This window comes from Nerophis ophidion, unplaced genomic scaffold (assembly GCF_033978795.1).
Source record: "Nerophis ophidion isolate RoL-2023_Sa unplaced genomic scaffold, RoL_Noph_v1.0 HiC_scaffold_185, whole genome shotgun sequence".
Lineage (NCBI taxonomy): Eukaryota > Metazoa > Chordata > Actinopteri > Syngnathiformes > Syngnathidae > Nerophis > Nerophis ophidion.
In genome coordinates, this window is record NW_026907107.1 from 37,246 (window position 1) to 56,641 (window position 19,396).

Consider the following 19,396-nt stretch of genomic DNA (forward strand, 5'->3'; position numbering starts at 1 on the left):
AGACTAGATAGCAAAGAGAGTAGACTAGATAGCAGAGAGTGAGTAGACTAGATAGCAAAGTGAGTAGACTAGATAGCAAAGAGTTAGTAGACTATATAGCAGAGAGTGAGTAGACTAGATAGCAGAGAGTGAGTAGACTAGATAGCAAATAGTGAGTAGACTAAATAGCAAAGAGTTAGTAGACTAGATAGCAGAGAGTGAGTAGACTAGATAGCAGAGAGTTAGTAGACTAGATAGCAGAGAGTGAGTAGACTAGATAGCAGAGAGTGAGTAGACTAGATAGCAAAGAGTGAGTAGACTAGATAACAAAGAGAGTAGACTAGATAGCAGAGAGTGAGTAGACTAGATAGCAAAGTGAGTAGACTAGATAGCAAAGAGTTAGTAGACTATATAGCAGAGAGTGAGTAGACTAGATAGCAAATAGTGAGTAGACTAAATAGCAAAGAGTTAGTAGACTAGATAGCAGAGAGTGAGTAGACTAGATAGCAGAGAGTGAGTAGACTAAATAGCAAAGAGTTAGTAGACTAGATAGCAGAGAGTGAGTAGACTAGATAGCAAATAGTGAGTAGACTAAATAGCAAAGAGTTAGTAGACTAGATAGCAGAGAGTGAGTAGACTAGATAGCAGAGAGTTAGTAGACTAGATAGCAGAGAGTGAGTAGACTAGATAGCAGAGAGTGAGTGGACTAGATTGCAGAGAGTTAGTAGACTAGATAGCAGAGAGTGAGTAGACTAGATAGCAGAGAGTGAGTAGACTAGATAGCAGAGAGTGAGTAGACTAGACAGCAGAGAGTGAGTAGACTAGACAGCAGAGAGTGAGTAGACTAGATAGCAGAGAGTGAGTAGACTAGATAGCAGAGAGTGAGTAGACTAGACAGCAGAGAGTGAGTAGACTAGATAGCAGAGAGTGAGTAGACTAGACAGCAGAGAGTGAGTAGACTAGACAGCAGAGAGTGAGTAGACTAGATAGCAGAGAGTGAGTAGACTAGATAGCAGAGAGTGAGTAGACTAGATAGCAGAGAGTGAGTAGACTAGACAGCAGAGAGTGAGTAGACTAGACAGCAGAGAGTGAGTAGACTAGATAGCAGAGAGTTAGTAGACTAGATAGCAGAGAGTGAGTAGACTAGATAGCAGAGAGTGAGTAGACTAGATAGCAGAGAGTGAGTAGACTAGACAGCAGAGAGTGAGTAGACTAGACAGCAGAGAGTGAGTAGACTAGATAGCAGAGAGTTAGTAGACTAGATAGCAGAGAGTGAGTAGACTAGATAGCAGAGAGTGAGTAGACTAGACAGCAGAGAGTGAGTAGACTAGATAGCAGAGAGTGAGTAGACTAGACAGCAGAGAGTTAGTAGACTAGATAGCAGAGAGTGAGTAGACTAGATAGCAGAGAGTGAGTAGACTAGATAGCAGAGAGTGAGTAGACTAGACAGCAGAGAGTGAGTAGACTAGATAGCAGAGAGTGAGTAGACTAGACAGCAGAGAGTGAGTAGACTAGACAGCAGAGAGTGAGTAGACTAGATAGCAGAGAGTTAGTAGACTAGATAGCAGAGAGTGAGTAGACTAGATAGCAGAGAGTTAGTAGACTAGACAGCAGAGAGTGAGTAGACTAGACAGCAGAGAGTGAGTAGACTAGATAGCAGAGAGTTAGTAGACTAGATAGCAGAGAGTGAGTAGACTAGACAGCAGAGAGTGAGTAGACTAGACAGCAGAGAGTGAGTAGACTAGATAGCAGAGAGTGAGTAGACTAGATAGCAGAGAGTGAGTAGACTAGATAGCAGAGAGTGAGTAGACTAGATAGCAGAGAGTGAGTGGACTAGATTGCAGAGAGTTAGTAGACTAGACAGCAGAGAGTGAGTAGACTAGATAGCAGAGAGTGAGTAGACTAGACAGCAGAGAGTGAGTAGACTAGACAGCAGAGAGTTAGTAGACTAGACAGCAGAGAGTGAGTAGACTAGATAGCAGAGAGTGAGTAGACTAGACAGCAGAGAGTTAGTAGACTAGACAGCAGAGAGTGAGTAGACTAGATAGCAGAGAGTTAGTAGACTAGATAGCAGAGAGTGAGTAGACTAGATAGCAGAGAGTGAGTGGACTAGATTGCAGAGAGTTAGTAGACTAGATAGCAGAGAGTGAGTAGACTAGATAGCAGAGAGTGAGTAGACTAGATAGCAGAGAGTGAGTAGACTAGACAGCAGAGAGTGAGTAGACTAGACAGCAGAGAGTGAGTAGACTAGATAGCAGAGAGTGAGTAGACTAGATAGCAGAGAGTGAGTAGACTAGACAGCAGAGAGTGAGTAGACTAGACAGCAGAGAGTGAGTAGACTAGATAGCAGAGAGTTAGTAGACTAGATAGCAGAGAGTGAGTAGACTAGATAGCAGAGAGTTAGTAGACTAGATAGCAGAGAGTGAGTAGACTAGATAGCAGAGAGTGAGTAGACTAGATAGCAGAGAGTGAGTAGACTAGACAGCAGAGAGTGAGTAGACTAGACAGCAGAGAGTGAGTAGACTAGATAGCAGAGAGTTAGTAGACTAGATAGCAGAGAGTGAGTAGACTAGATAGCAGAGAGTTAGTAGACTAGACAGCAGAGAGTGAGTAGACTAGACAGCAGAGAGTGAGTAGACTAGATAGCAGAGAGTTAGTAGACTAGATAGCAGAGAGTGAGTAGACTAGACAGCAGAGAGTGAGTAGACTAGACAGCAGAGAGTGAGTAGACTAGATAGCAGAGAGTGAGTAGACTAGATAGCAGAGAGTGAGTAGACTAGATAGCAGAGAGTGAGTAGACTAGATAGCAGAGAGTGAGTGGACTAGATTGCAGAGAGTTAGTAGACTAGACAGCAGAGAGTGAGTAGACTAGATAGCAGAGAGTGAGTAGACTAGACAGCAGAGAGTGAGTAGACTAGACAGCAGAGAGTGAGTAGACTAGATAGCAGAGAGTGAGTAGACTAGATAGCAGAGAGTGAGTAGACTAGACAGCAGAGAGTGAGTAGACTAGACAGCAGAGAGTGAGTAGACTAGATAGCAGAGAGTTAGTAGACTAGATAGCAGAGAGTGAGTAGACTAGATAGCAGAGAGTGAGTAGACTAGATAGCAGAGAGTGAGTAGACTAGATAGCAGAGAGTGAGTAGACTAGATAGCAGAGAGTGAGTAGACTAGATAGCAGAGAGTGAGTAGACTAGACAGCAGAGAGTGAGTAGACTAGATAGCAGAGAGTTAGTAGACTAGATAGCAGAGAGTGAGTAGACTAGATAGCAGAGAGTTAGTAGACTAGACAGCAGAGAGTGAGTAGACTAGACAGCAGAGAGTGAGTAGACTAGATAGCAGAGAGTTAGTAGACTAGATAGCAGAGAGTGAGTAGACTAGACAGCAGAGAGTGAGTAGACTAGACAGCAGAGAGTGAGTAGACTAGATAGCAGAGAGTGAGTAGACTAGATAGCAGAGAGTGAGTAGACTAGATAGCAGAGAGTGAGTAGACTAGACAGCAGAGAGTGAGTAGACTAGATAGCAGAGAGTGAGTAGACTAGATAGCAGAGAGTGAGTAGACTAGATAGCAGAGAGTGAGTAGACTAGATAGCAGAGAGTGAGTAGACTAGATAGCAGAGAGTGAGTAGACTAGACAGCAGAGAGTGAGTAGACTAGATAGCAGAGAGTGAGTAGACTAGACAGCAGAGAGTGAGTAGACTAGACAGCAGAGAGTGAGTAGACTAGATAGCAGAGAGTGAGTAGACTAGATAGCAGAGAGTGAGTAGACTAGATAGCAGAGAGTGAGTAGACTAGATAGCAGAGAGTGAGTAGACTAGATAGCAGAGAGTGAGTAGACTAGATAGCAGAGAGTGAGTAGACTAGATAGCAGAGAGTGAGTAGACTAGACAGCAGAGAGTGAGTAGACTAGATAGCAGAGAGTGAGTAGACTAGACAGCAGAGAGTGAGTAGACTAGACAGCAGAGAGTGAGTAGACTAGACAGCAGAGAGTGAGTAGACTAGATAGCAGAGAGTGAGTAGACTAGACAGCAGAGAGTGAGTAGACTAGATAGCAGTGAGTGAGTAAAAGATGCAGTTTCCAGTTGGGCAGCAATTAGAATAAAGATCATTCTTCTTGGTAACATTCTTTGGTGAAGTAACGGCGTGGATGTTACTGGCAAGGTGCGCACGCAGGTGTCATCACTCACCGGCCAATAGGGAAGCTGCAAGGCTGCATCGTCTTTAGCAATTAGCCGCCAGCTAATTAGCAGCGGGTCTTCTAGCTAATTAGCAGCAGGTCTTCTCCTGCTTCCTCGTGCGCGTGCGCGTGCACGCAGCACGCAGCCATCAGCTGTTAGCTTGTGTCATCATCATCATCCTCATCCTCATCCTCATCTTCATCTTCATCTTCATCCTCCCAGCATCCTCCGCTGTGACGTCATCAGCACGGCTGCTTCTCCAGCAAAGTCTGATCCCAGGTCAGTTTCCACTTTATTTTATTGACGACCAGCAAAGTCTGATCCCAGGTCAGTTTCCACTTTATTTTATTGACGACCAGCAAAGTCTGATCCCAGGTCAGTTTCCACTTTCTTTTATTGACGACCAGCAAAGTCTGATCCCAGGTCAGTTTCCATTTTATTTTATTGACGACCAGCAAAGTCTGATCCCAGGTCAGTTTCCACTTTCGTTTATTGACGACCAGCAAAGTCTGATCCCAGGTCAGTTTCCACTTTATTTTATTGACGACCAGCAAAGTCTGATCCCAGGTCAGTTTCCACTTTCTTTTATTGACGACCAGCAAAGTCTGATCCCAGGTCAGTTTCCATTTTATTTTATTGACGACCAGCAAAGTCTGATCCCAGGTCAGTTTCCACTTTCTTTCTGACGACCAGCGCCCGACGTGACGTTAAAGCATTCGAGGACGTTAAAACACATTTTTACACGAATTATTGGATTCAGTCAAACACAGTAAAACCATTTCTAATTGATTCATGTGCACTTCTCTGTTGTTTTTCATTGACAGGAAACAAAGTCCAATTCTGTCTGCATTCTTTATTTGGCCGCATGGTGATGACGTCACTGGCATCAATACAGCAGAAGACGAGGCACGAGTGAGGAATTAAACTTTAAACGTGAGTTTGTCCAAATTACAATTAAACACGTCAATCAAACTTTAAACGTGACTTTGTCCAAATTACAATTAAACACGTCAATCAAACTTTAAACGTGAGTTTGTCCAAATTACAATTAAACACGTCAATCAAACTTTAAACGTGAGTTTTTCCAAATTACAATTAAACACGTCAATCAAACTTTAAACGTGAGTTTGTCCAAATTACAATCAAACACGTCAATCAAACTTTAAACGTGAGTTTGTCCAAATTACAATTAAACACGTCAATCAAACTTTAAACGTGAGTTTGTCCAAATTACAATCAAACACGTCAATCAAACTTTAAACGTGACTTTGTCCAAATTACAATTAAACACGTCAATCAAACTTTAAACGTGACTTTGTCCAAATTACAATTAAACACGTCAATCAAACTTTAAACGTGAGTTTGTCCAAATTACAATTAAACACGTCAATCAAACTTTAAACGTGAGTTTGTCCAAATTACAATTAAACACGTCAATCAAACTTTAAACGTGACTTTGTCCAAATTACAATTAAACACGTCAATCAAACTTTAAACGTGACTTTGTCCAAATTACAATTAAACACGTCAATCAAACTTTAAACGTGACTTTGTCCAAATTACAATTAAACACGTCAATCAAACTTTAAACGTGAGTTTGTCCAAATTACAATTAAACACGTCAATCAAACTTTAAACGTGACTTTGTCCAAATTACAATTAAACACGTCAATCAAACTTTAAACGTGAGTTTGTCCAAATTACAATTAAACACGTCAATCAAACTTTAAACGTGACTTTGTCCAAATTACAATTAAACACGTCAATCAAACTTTAAACGTGACTTTGTCCAAATTACAATTAAACACGTCAATCAAACTTTAAACGTGACTTTGTCCAAATTACAATTAAACACGTCAATCAAACTTTAAACGTGACTTTGTCCAAATTACAATTAAACACGTCAATCAAACTTTAAACGTGACTTTGTCCAAATTACAATTAAACACGTCAATCAAACTTTAAACGTGAGTTTGTCCAAATTACAATTAAACACGTCAATCAAACTTTAAACGTGACTTTGTCCAAATTACAATTAAACACGTCAATCAAACTTTAAACGTGACTTTGTCCAAATTACAATTAAACACGTCAATCAAACTTTAAACGTGACTTTGTCCAAATTACAATTAAACACGTCAATCAAACTTTAAACGTGAGTTTGTCCAAATTACAATTAAACACGTCAATCAAACTTTAAACGTGACTTTGTCCAAATTACAATTAAACACGTCAATCAAACTTTAAACGTGAGTTTGTCCAAATTACAATTAAACACGTCAATCAAACTTTAAACGTGACTTTGTCCAAATTACAATTAAACACGTCAATCAAACTTTAAACGTGACTTTGTCCAAATTACAATTAAACACGTCAATCAAACTTTAAACGTGACTTTGTCCAAATTACAATTAAACACGTCAATCAAACTTTAAACGTGACTTTGTCCAAATTACAATTAAACACGTCAATCAAACTTTAAACGTGACTTTGTCCAAATTACAATTAAACACGTCAATCAAACTTTATACGTGACTTTGTCCAAATTACAATTAAACACGTCAATCAAATTTCAAACGTGACTTTGTCCAAATTACAATTAAACACGTCAATCAAACTTTAAACGTGACTTTGTCCAAATTACAATTAAACACGTCAATCAAACTTTAAACGTGACTTTGTCCAAATTACAATTAAACACGTCAATCAAACTTTAAACGTGACTTTGTCCAAATTACAATTAAACACGTCAATCAAACTTTAAACGTGAGTTTTTCCAAATTACAATTAAACACGTCAATCAAACTTTAAACGTGACTTTGTCCAAATTACAATTAAACACGTCAATCAAACTTTAAACGTGAGTTTGTCCAAATTACAATTAAACACGTCAATCAAACTTTAAACGTGAGTTTTTCCAAATTACAATTAAACACGTCAATCAAACTTTAAACGTGAGTTTGTCCAAATTACAATCAAACACGTCAATCAAACTTTAAACGTGAGTTTGTCCAAATTACAATTAAACACGTCAATCAAACTTTAAACGTGAGTTTGTCCAAATTACAATCAAACACGTCAATCAAACTTTAAACGTGACTTTGTCCAAATTACAATTAAACACGTCAATCAAACTTTAAACGTGACTTTGTCCAAATTACAATTAAACACGTCAATCAAACTTTAAACGTGAGTTTGTCCAAATTACAATTAAACACGTCAATCAAACTTTAAACGTGAGTTTGTCCAAATTACAATTAAACACGTCAATCAAACTTTAAACGTGACTTTGTCCAAATTACAATTAAACACGTCAATCAAACTTTAAACGTGACTTTGTCCAAATTACAATTAAACACGTCAATCAAACTTTAAACGTGACTTTGTCCAAATTACAATTAAACACGTCAATCAAACTTTAAACGTGAGTTTGTCCAAATTACAATTAAACACGTCAATCAAACTTTAAACGTGACTTTGTCCAAATTACAATTAAACACGTCAATCAAACTTTAAACGTGAGTTTGTCCAAATTACAATTAAACACGTCAATCAAACTTTAAACGTGACTTTGTCCAAATTACAATTAAACACGTCAATCAAACTTTAAACGTGACTTTGTCCAAATTACAATTAAACACGTCAATCAAACTTTAAACGTGACTTTGTCCAAATTACAATTAAACACGTCAATCAAACTTTAAACGTGACTTTGTCCAAATTACAATTAAACACGTCAATCAAACTTTAAACGTGACTTTGTCCAAATTACAATTAAACACGTCAATCAAACTTTAAACGTGAGTTTGTCCAAATTACAATTAAACACGTCAATCAAACTTTAAACGTGACTTTGTCCAAATTACAATTAAACACGTCAATCAAACTTTAAACGTGACTTTGTCCAAATTACAATTAAACACGTCAATCAAACTTTAAACGTGACTTTGTCCAAATTACAATTAAACACGTCAATCAAACTTTAAACGTGAGTTTGTCCAAATTACAATTAAACACGTCAATCAAACTTTAAACGTGACTTTGTCCAAATTACAATTAAACACGTCAATCAAACTTTAAACGTGAGTTTGTCCAAATTACAATTAAACACGTCAATCAAACTTTAAACGTGACTTTGTCCAAATTACAATTAAACACGTCAATCAAACTTTAAACGTGACTTTGTCCAAATTACAATTAAACACGTCAATCAAACTTTAAACGTGACTTTGTCCAAATTACAATTAAACACGTCAATCAAACTTTAAACGTGACTTTGTCCAAATTACAATTAAACACGTCAATCAAACTTTAAACGTGACTTTGTCCAAATTACAATTAAACACGTCAATCAAACTTTATACGTGACTTTGTCCAAATTACAATTAAACACGTCAATCAAATTTCAAACGTGACTTTGTCCAAATTACAATTAAACACGTCAATCAAACTTTAAACGTGACTTTGTCCAAATTACAATTAAACACGTCAATCAAACTTTAAACGTGACTTTGTCCAAATTACAATTAAACACGTCAATCAAACTTTAAACGTGACTTTGTCCAAATTACAATCAAACACGTCAATCAAACTTTAAACGTGACTTTGTCCAAATTACAATTAAACACGTCAATCAAACTTTAAACGTGACTTTGTCCAAATTACAATTAAACACGTCAATCAAACTTTAAACGTGACTTTGTCCAAATTACAATTAAACACGTCAATCAAACTTTAAACGTGAGTTTGTCCAAATTACAATTAAACACGTCAATCAAACTTTAAACGTGACTTTGTCCAAATTACAATCAAACACGTCAATCAAACTTTAAACGTGACTTTGTCCAAATTACAAGTAAACACGTCAATCAAACTTTAAACGTGACTTTGTCCAAATTACAATTAAACACGTCAATCAAACTTTAAACGTGACTTTGTCCAAATTACAATTAAACACGTCAATCAAACTTTAAACGTGACTTTGTCCAAATTACAATTAAACACGTCAATCAAACTTTAAACGTGAGTTTGTCCAAATTACAATTAAACACGTCAATCAAACTTTAAACGTGACTTTGTCCAAATTACAATTAAACACGTCAATCAAACTTTAAACGTGACTTTGTCCAAATTACAATTAAACACGTCAATCAAACTTTAAACGTGAGTTTGTCCAAATTACAATTAAACACGTCAATCAAACTTTAAACGTGAGTTTGTCCAAATTACAATTAAACACGTCAATCAAACTTTAAACGTGAGTTTGTCCAAATTACAATTAAACACGTCAATCAAACTTTAAACGTGACTTTGTCCAAATTACAATTAAACACGTCAATCAAACTTTATACGTGAGTTTGTCCAAATTACAATTAAACACGTCAATCAAATTTCAAACGTGACTTTGTCCAAATTACAATTAAACACGTCAATCAAACTTTAAACGTGACTTTGTCCAAATTACAATTAAACACGTCAATCAAACTTTATACGTGAGTTTGTCCAAATTACAATTAAACACGTCAATCAAACTTTAAACGTGACTTTGTCCAAATTACAATTAAACACGTCAATCAAACTTTAAACGTGACTTTGTCCAAATTACAATTAAACACGTCAATCAAACTTTAAACGTGACTTTGTCCAAATTACAATTAAACACGTCAATCAAACTTTAAACGTGAGTTTGTCCAAATTACAATCAAACACGTCAATCAAACTTTAAACGTGACTTTGTCCAAATTACAATTAAACACGTCAATCAAACTTTAAACGTGACTTTGTCCAAATTACAATTAAACACGTCAATCAAACTTTAAACGTGACTTTGTCCAAATTACAATCAAACACGTCAATCAAACTTTAAACGTGACTTTGTCCAAATTACAATTAAACACGTCAATCAAACTTTAAACGTGAGTTTGTCCAAATTACAATTAAACACGTCAATCAAACTTTAAACGTGACTTTGTCCAAATTACAATTAAACACGTCCATCAAACTTGTTTCCTTCTAAACGTGACTTTGTCCAAATTACAATTAAACACGTCAATCAAACTTTAAACGTGAGTTTGTCCAAATTACAATTAAACACGTCAATCAAACTTTAAACGTGACTTTGTCCAAATTACAAGTAAACACGTCAATCAAACTTTAAACGTGACTTTGTCCAAATTACAATTAAACACGTCAATCAAACTTTAAACGTGACTTTGTCCAAATTACAATTAAACACGTCAATCAAACTTTAAACGTGAGTTTGTCCAAATTACAATTAAACACGTCAATCAAACTTTAAACTTGACTTTGTCCAAATTACAATCAAACACGTCAATCAAACTTTAAACGTGACTTTGTCCAAATTACAATTAAACACGTCAATCAAACTTTAAACGTGACTTTGTCCAAATTACAATTAAACACGTCAATCAAACTTTAAACGTGACTTTGTCCAAATTACAAGTAAACACGTCAATCAAACTTTAAACGTGAGTTTGTCCAAATTACAATTAAACACGTCAATCAAACTTTAAACGTGACTTTGTCCAAATTACAAGTAAACACGTCAATCAAACTTTAAACGTGACTTTGTCCAAATTACAATTAAACACGTCAATCAAACTTTAAACGTGACTTTGTCCAAATTACAAGTAAACACGTCAATCAAACTTTAAACGTGACTTTGTCCAAATTACAATTAAACACGTCAATCAAACTTTATACGTGAGTTTGTCCAAATTACAATTAAACACGTCAATCAAACTTTAAACGTGACTTTGTCCAAATTACAATTAAACACGTCAATCAAACTTTAAACGTGACTTTGTCCAAATTACAATTAAACACGTCAATCAAACTTTAAACGTGACTTTGTCCAAATTACAATTAAACACGTCAATCAAACTTTAAACGTGAGTTTGTCCAAATTACAATCAAACACGTCAATCAAACTTTAAACGTGACTTTGTCCAAATTACAATTAAACACGTCAATCAAACTTTAAACGTGACTTTGTCCAAATTACAATTAAACACGTCAATCAAACTTTAAACGTGACTTTGTCCAAATTACAATCAAACACGTCAATCAAACTTTAAACGTGACTTTGTCCAAATTACAATTAAACACGTCAATCAAACTTTAAACGTGAGTTTGTCCAAATTACAATTAAACACGTCAATCAAACTTTAAACGTGACTTTGTCCAAATTACAATTAAACACGTCCATCAAACTTGTTTCCTTCTAAACGTGACTTTGTCCAAATTACAATTAAACACGTCAATCAAACTTTAAACGTGAGTTTGTCCAAATTACAATTAAACACGTCAATCAAACTTTAAACGTGACTTTGTCCAAATTACAAGTAAACACGTCAATCAAACTTTAAACGTGACTTTGTCCAAATTACAATTAAACACGTCAATCAAACTTTAAACGTGACTTTGTCCAAATTACAATTAAACACGTCAATCAAACTTGTTTCCTTCTAAACGTGAGTTTGTCCAAATTACAATTAAACACGTCAATCAAACTTTAAACGTGACTTTGTCCAAATTACAATTAAACACGTCAATCAAACTTTAAACGTGACTTTGTCCAAATTACAATTAAACACGTCAATCAAACTTAAAACTTGAGTTTGTCCAAATTACAATTAAACACGTCAATCAAACTTTAAACTTGACTTTGTCCAAATTACAATCAAACACGTCAATCAAACTTTAAACGTGACTTTGTCCAAATTACAATTAAACACGTCAATCAAACTTTAAACGTGACTTTGTCCAAATTACAATCAAACACGTCAATCAAACTTTAAACGTGACTTTGTCCAAATTACAATCAAACACGTCAATCAAACTTTAAACGTGACTTTGTCCAAATTACAAGTAAACACGTCAATCAAACTTTAAACGTGACTTTGTCCAAATTACAATTAAACACGTCAATCAAACTTTAAACTTGACTTTGTCCAAATTACAATCAAACACGTCAATCAAACTTTAAACGTGACTTTGTCCAAATTACAAGTAAACACGTCAATCAAACTTTAAACGTGACTTTGTCCAAATTACAATTAAACACGTCAATCAAACTTTAAACGTGACTTTGTCCAAATTACAATTAAACACGTCAATCAAACTTTAAACGTGACTTTGTCCAAATTACAAGTAAACACGTCAATCAAACTTTAAACGTGAGTTTGTCCAAATTACAATTAAACACGTCAATCAAACTTTAAACGTGACTTTGTCCAAATTACAATTAAACACGTCAATCAAACTTTAAATGTGACTTTGTCCAAATTACAATTAAACACGTCAATCAAACTTTAAACGTGAGTTTGTCCAAATTACAATTAAACACGTCAATCAAACTTTAAACGTGACTTTGTCCAAATTACAATTAAACACGTCAATCAAACTTTAAACGTGACTTTGTCCAAATTACAATTAAACACGTCAATCAAACTTTAAACGTGAGTTTGTCCAAATTACAATTAAACACGTCAATCAAACTTTAAACGTGACTTTGTCCAAATTACAATTAAACACGTCAATCAAACTTTAAACGTGACTTTGTCCAAATTACAATTAAACACGTCAATCAAACTTTAAACGTGAGTTTGTCCAAATTACAATTAAACACGTCAATCAAACTTGTTTCCTTCTAAACGTGAGTTTGTCCAAATTACAATTAAACACGTCAATCAAACTTTAAACGTGACTTTGTCCAAATTACAATTAAACACGTCAATCAAACTTTAAACGTGACTTTGTCCAAATTACAATTAAACACGTCAATCAAACTTTAAACGTGAGTTTGTCCAAATTACAATTAAACACGTCAATCAAACTTTAAACGTGACTTTGTCCAAATTACAATTAAACACGCCAATCAAACTTTAAACGTGACTTTGTCCAAATTACAATTAAACACGTCAATCAAACTTTAAACGTGAGTTTGTCCAAATTACAATTAAACACGTCAATCAAACTTTAAACGTGAGTTTGTCCAAATTACAATTAAACACGTCAATCAAACTTTAAACGTGAGTTTGTCCAAATTACAATTAAACACGTCAATCAAACTTTAAACGTGACTTTGTCCAAATTACAATTAAACACGTCAATCAAACTTTATACGTGAGTTTGTCCAAATTACAATTAAACACGTCAATCAAACTTTAAACGTGACTTTGTCCAAATTACAATTAAACACGTCAATCAAACTTTAAACGTGACTTTGTCCAAATTACAATTAAACACGTCAATCAAACTTTAAACGTGAGTTTGTCCAAATTACAATTAAACACGTCAATCAAACTTTAAATGTGACTTTGTCCAAATTACAATTAAACACGTCAATCAAACTTTAAACGTGAGTTTGTCCAAATTACAATTAAACACGTCAATCAAACTTTAAACGTGACTTTGTCCAAATTACAATTAAACACGTCAATCAAACTTTAAACGTGACTTTGTCCAAATTACAATTAAACACGTCAATCAAACTTTAAACGTGAGTTTGTCCAAATTACAATTAAACACGTCAATCAAACTTTAAACGTGACTTTGTCCAAATTACAATTAAACACGTCCATCAAACTTGTTTCCTTCTAAACGTGACTTTGTCCAAATTACAATTAAACACGTCAATCAAACTTTAAACGTGAGTTTGTCCAAATTACAATTAAACACGTCAATCAAACTTTAAACGTGACTTTGTCCAAATTACAAGTAAACACGTCAATCAAACTTTAAACGTGACTTTGTCCAAATTACAATTAAACACGTCAATCAAACTTTAAACGTGACTTTGTCCAAATTACAATTAAACACGTCAATCAAACTTTAAACGTGAGTTTGTCCAAATTACAATTAAACACGTCAATCAAACTTTAAACGTGACTTTGTCCAAATTACAATTAAACACGTCAATCAAACTTTAAACGTGACTTTGTCCAAATTACAATTAAACACGTCAATCAAACTTAAAACTTGAGTTTGTCCAAATTACAATTAAACACGTCAATCAAACTTTAAACTTGACTTTGTCCAAATTACAATCAAACACGTCAATCAAACTTTAAACGTGACTTTGTCCAAATTACAATTAAACACGTCAATCAAACTTTAAACGTGACTTTGTCCAAATTACAATCAAACACGTCAATCAAACTTTAAACGTGACTTTGTCCAAATTACAATCAAACACGTCAATCAAACTTTAAACGTGACTTTGTCCAAATTACAAGTAAACACGTCAATCAAACTTTAAACGTGACTTTGTCCAAATTACAATTAAACACGTCAATCAAACTTTAAACTTGACTTTGTCCAAATTACAATCAAACACGTCAATCAAACTTTAAACGTGACTTTGTCCAAATTACAAGTAAACACGTCAATCAAACTTTAAACGTGACTTTGTCCAAATTACAATTAAACACGTCAATCAAACTTTAAACGTGACTTTGTCCAAATTACAATTAAACACGTCAATCAAACTTTAAACGTGACTTTGTCCAAATTACAAGTAAACACGTCAATCAAACTTTAAACGTGAGTTTGTCCAAATTACAATTAAACACGTCAATCAAACTTTAAACGTGACTTTGTCCAAATTACAATTAAACACGTCAATCAAACTTTAAATGTGACTTTGTCCAAATTACAATTAAACACGTCAATCAAACTTTAAACGTGAGTTTGTCCAAATTACAATTAAACACGTCAATCAAACTTTAAACGTGACTTTGTCCAAATTACAATTAAACACGTCAATCAAACTTGTTTCCTTCTAAACGTGAGTTTGTCCAAATTACAATTAAACACGTCAATCAAACTTTAAACGTGACTTTGTCCAAATTACAATTAAACACGTCAATCAAACTTTAAACGTGACTTTGTCCAAATTACAATTAAACACGTCAATCAAACTTTAAACGTGAGTTTGTCCAAATTACAATTAAACACGTCAATCAAACTTTAAACGTGACTTTGTCCAAATTACAATTAAACACGTCAATCAAACTTTAAACGTGACTTTGTCCAAATTACAATTAAACACGTCAATCAAACTTTAAACGTGAGTTTGTCCAAATTACAATTAAACACGTCAATCAAACTTGTTTCCTTCTAAACGTGAGTTTGTCCAAATTACAATTAAACACGTCAATCAAACTTTAAACGTGACTTTGTCCAAATTACAATTAAACACGTCAATCAAACTTTAAACGTGACTTTGTCCAAATTACAATTAAACACGTCAATCAAACTTTAAACGTGAGTTTGTCCAAATTACAATTAAACACGTCAATCAAACTTTAAACGTGACTTTGTCCAAATTACAATTAAACACGTCAATCAAACTTTAAACGTGACTTTGTCCAAATTACAATTAAACACGTCAATCAAACTTTAAACGTGAGTTTGTCCAAATTACAATTAAACACGTCAATCAAACTTTAAACGTGAGTTTGTCCAAATTACAATTAAACACGTCAATCAAACTTTAAACGTGAGTTTGTCCAAATTACAATTAAACACGTCAATCAAACTTTAAACGTGACTTTGTCCAAATTACAATTAAACACGTCAATCAAACTTTATACGTGAGTTTGTCCAAATTACAATTAAACACGTCAATCAAACTTTAAACGTGACTTTGTCCAAATTACAATTAAACACGTCAATCAAACTTTAAACGTGACTTTGTCCAAATTACAATTAAACACGTCAATCAAACTTTAAACGTGAGTTTGTCCAAATTACAATTAAACACGTCAATCAAACTTTAAATGTGACTTTGTCCAAATTACAATTAAACACGTCAATCAAACTTTAAACGTGAGTTTGTCCAAATTACAATTAAACACGTCAATCAAACTTTAAACGTGACTTTGTCCAAATTACAATTAAACACGTCAATCAAACTTTAAACGTGACTTTGTCCAAATTACAATTAAACACGTCAATCAAACTTTAAACGTGACTTTGTCCAAATTACAATTAAACACGTCAATCAAACTTTAAACGTGAGTTTGTCCAAATTACAATCAAACACGTCAATCAAACTTTAAACGTGACTTTGTCCAAATTACAATTAAACACGTCAATCAAACTTTAAACGTGACTTTGTCCAAATTACAATTAAACACGTCAATCAAACTTTAAACGTGACTTTGTCCAAATTACAATTAAACACGTCAATCAAACTTTAAACGTGACTTTGTCCAAATTACAATTAAACACGTCAATCAAACTTTAAACGTGACTTTGTCCAAATTACAATTAAACACGTCAATCAAACTTTAAACGTGACTTTGTCCAAATTACAATTAAACACGTCAATCAAACTTTAAACGTGACTTTGTCCAAATTACAATTAAACACGTCAATCAAACTTTAAACGTGACTTTGTCCAAATTACAATTAAACACGTCAATCAAACTTTAAACGTGACTTTGTCCAAATTACAATTAAACACGTCAATCAAACTTTAAACGTGACTTTGTCCAAATTACAATCAAACACGTCAATCAAACTTTAAACGTGACTTTGTCCAAATTACAATTAAACACGTCAATCAAACTTTAAACGTGACTTTGTCCAAATTACAATCAAACACGTCAATCAAACTTTAAACGTGACTTTGTCCAAATTACAATTAAACACGTCAATCAAACTTTAAACGTGACTTTGTCCAAATTACAATCAAACACGTCAATCAAACTTTAAACGTGACTTTGTCCAAATTACAATTAAACACGTCAATCAAACTTTAAACGTGACTTTGTCCAAATTACAATTAAACACGTCAATCAAACTTTAAACGTGACTTTGTCCAAATTACAATCAAACACGTCAATCAAACTTTAAACGTGACTTTGTCCAAATTACAATTAAACACGTCAATCAAACTTTAAACGTGACTTTGTCCAAATTACAATCAAACACGTCAATCAAACTTTAAACGTGACTTTGTCCAAATTACAATTAAACACGTCAATCAAACTTTAAACGTGACTTTGTCCAAATTACAATTAAACACGTCAATCAAACTTTAAACGTGAGTTTGTCCAAATTACAATTAAACACGTCAATCAAACTTTAAACGTGACTTTGTCCAAATTACAATTAAACACGTCAATCAAACTTTATACGTGAGTTTGTCCAAATTACAATTAAACACGTCAATCAAACTTTAAACGTGACTTTGTCCAAATTACAATTAAACACGTCAATCAAACTTTAAACGTGACTTTGTCCAAATTACAATTAAACACGTCAATCAAACTTTAAACGTGACTTTGTCCAAATTACAATTAAACACGTCAATCAAACTTTAAACGTGACTTTGTCCAAATTACAATTAAACACGTCAATCAAACTTTAAACGTGACTTTGTCCAAATTACAATTAAACACGTCAATCAAACTTTAAACGTGACTTTGTCCAAATTACAATTAAACACGTCAATCAAACTTTAAACGTGAGTTTGTCCAAATTACAATTAAACACGTCAATCAAACTTTAAACGTGACTTTGTCCAAATTACAATTAAACACGTCAATCAAACTTTAAACGTGACTTTGTCCAAATTACAATCAAACACGTCAATCAAACTTTAAACGTGACTTTGTCCAAATTACAATCAAACACGTCAATCAAACTTTAAACGTGACTTTGTCCAAATTACAATTAAACACGTCAATCAAACTTTAAACGTGACTTTGTCCAAATTACAATCAAACACGTCAATCAAACTTTAAACGTGACTTTGTCCAAATTACAATCAAACACGTCAATCAAACTTTAAACGTGACTTTGTCCAAATTACAATCAAACACGTCAATCAAACTTTAAACGTGAGTTTGTCCAAATTACAATTAAACACGTCAATCAAACTTTAAACGTGACTTTGTCCAAATTACAATTAAACACGTCAATCAAACTTTAAACGTGACTTTGTCCAAATTACAATTAAACACGTCAATCAAACTTGTTTCCTTCTAAACGTGAGTTTGTCCAAATTACAATTAAACACGTCAATCAAACTTTAAACGTGACTTTGTCCAAATTACAATTAAACACGTCAATCAAACTTTAAACGTGACTTTGTCCAAATTACAATTAAACACGTCAATCAAACTTTAAACGTGACTTTGTCCAAATTACAATTAAACACGTCAATCAAACTTTAAACGTGACTTTGTCCAAATTACAATTAAACACGTCAATCAAACTTGTTTCCTTCTAAACGTGAGTTTGTCCAAATTACAATTAAACACGTCAATCAAACTTTAAACGTGACTTTGTCCAAATTACAATTAAACACGTCAATCAAACTTTAAACGTGACTTTGTCCAAATTACAATTAAACACGTCAATCAAACTTTAAACGTGACTTTGTCCAAATTACAATCAAACACGTCAATCAAACTTTAAACGTGACTTTGTCCAAATTACAATCAAACACGTCAATCAAACTTTAAACGTGACTTTGTCCAAATTACAATCAAACACGTCAATCAAACTTTAAACGTGAGTTTGTCCAAATTACAATTAAACACGTCAATCAAACTTTAAACGTGACTTTGTCCAAATTACAATTAAACACGTCAATCAAACTTTAAACGTGACTTTGTCCAAATTACAATTAAACACGTCAATCAAACTTGTTTCCTTCTAAACGTGAGTTTGTCCAAATTACAATTAAACACGTCAATCAAACTTTAAACGTGACTTTGTCCAAATTACAATTAAACACGTCAATCAAACTTTAAACGTGACTTTGTCCAAATTACAATTAAACACGTCAATCAAACTTTAAACGTGACTTTGTCCAAATTACAATTAAACACGTCAATCAAACTTTAAACGTGACTTTGTCCAAATTACAATTAAACACGTCAATCAAACTTGTTTCCTTCTAAACGTGAGTTTGTCCAAATTACAATTAAACACGTCAATCAAACTTTAAACGTGACTTTGTCCAAATTACAATTAAACACGTCAATCAAACTTTAAACGTGACTTTGTCCAAATTACAATTAAACACGTCAATCAAACTTTAAACGTGACTTTGTCCAAATTACAATTAAACACGTCAATCAAACTTTAAACGTGACTTTGTCCAAATTACAATTAAACACGTCAATCAAACTTTAAACGTGACTTTGTCCAAATTACAATCAAACACGTCAATCAAACTTTAAACGTGACTTTGTCCAAAT

The 19,396-nt window shown here is 33.8% G+C and overlaps 1 protein-coding gene across 1 annotated transcript in view; it reads left to right on the forward strand.

Moving 5' to 3' along the window:
* The first annotated feature begins 4,841 nt into the window (after nt 1-4,841).
* The window catches only part of LOC133547805 (rac GTPase-activating protein 1-like), a 46,567-nt gene continuing 32,012 nt past the window's right edge, over nt 4,842-19,396 (forward strand). Inside the window, exon 1 of the mRNA XM_061893320.1 lies at nt 4,842-5,087. The gene's annotated coding sequence lies outside the window, so the exon portion shown is untranslated. The remainder of the gene's footprint in view (nt 5,088-19,396) is intronic.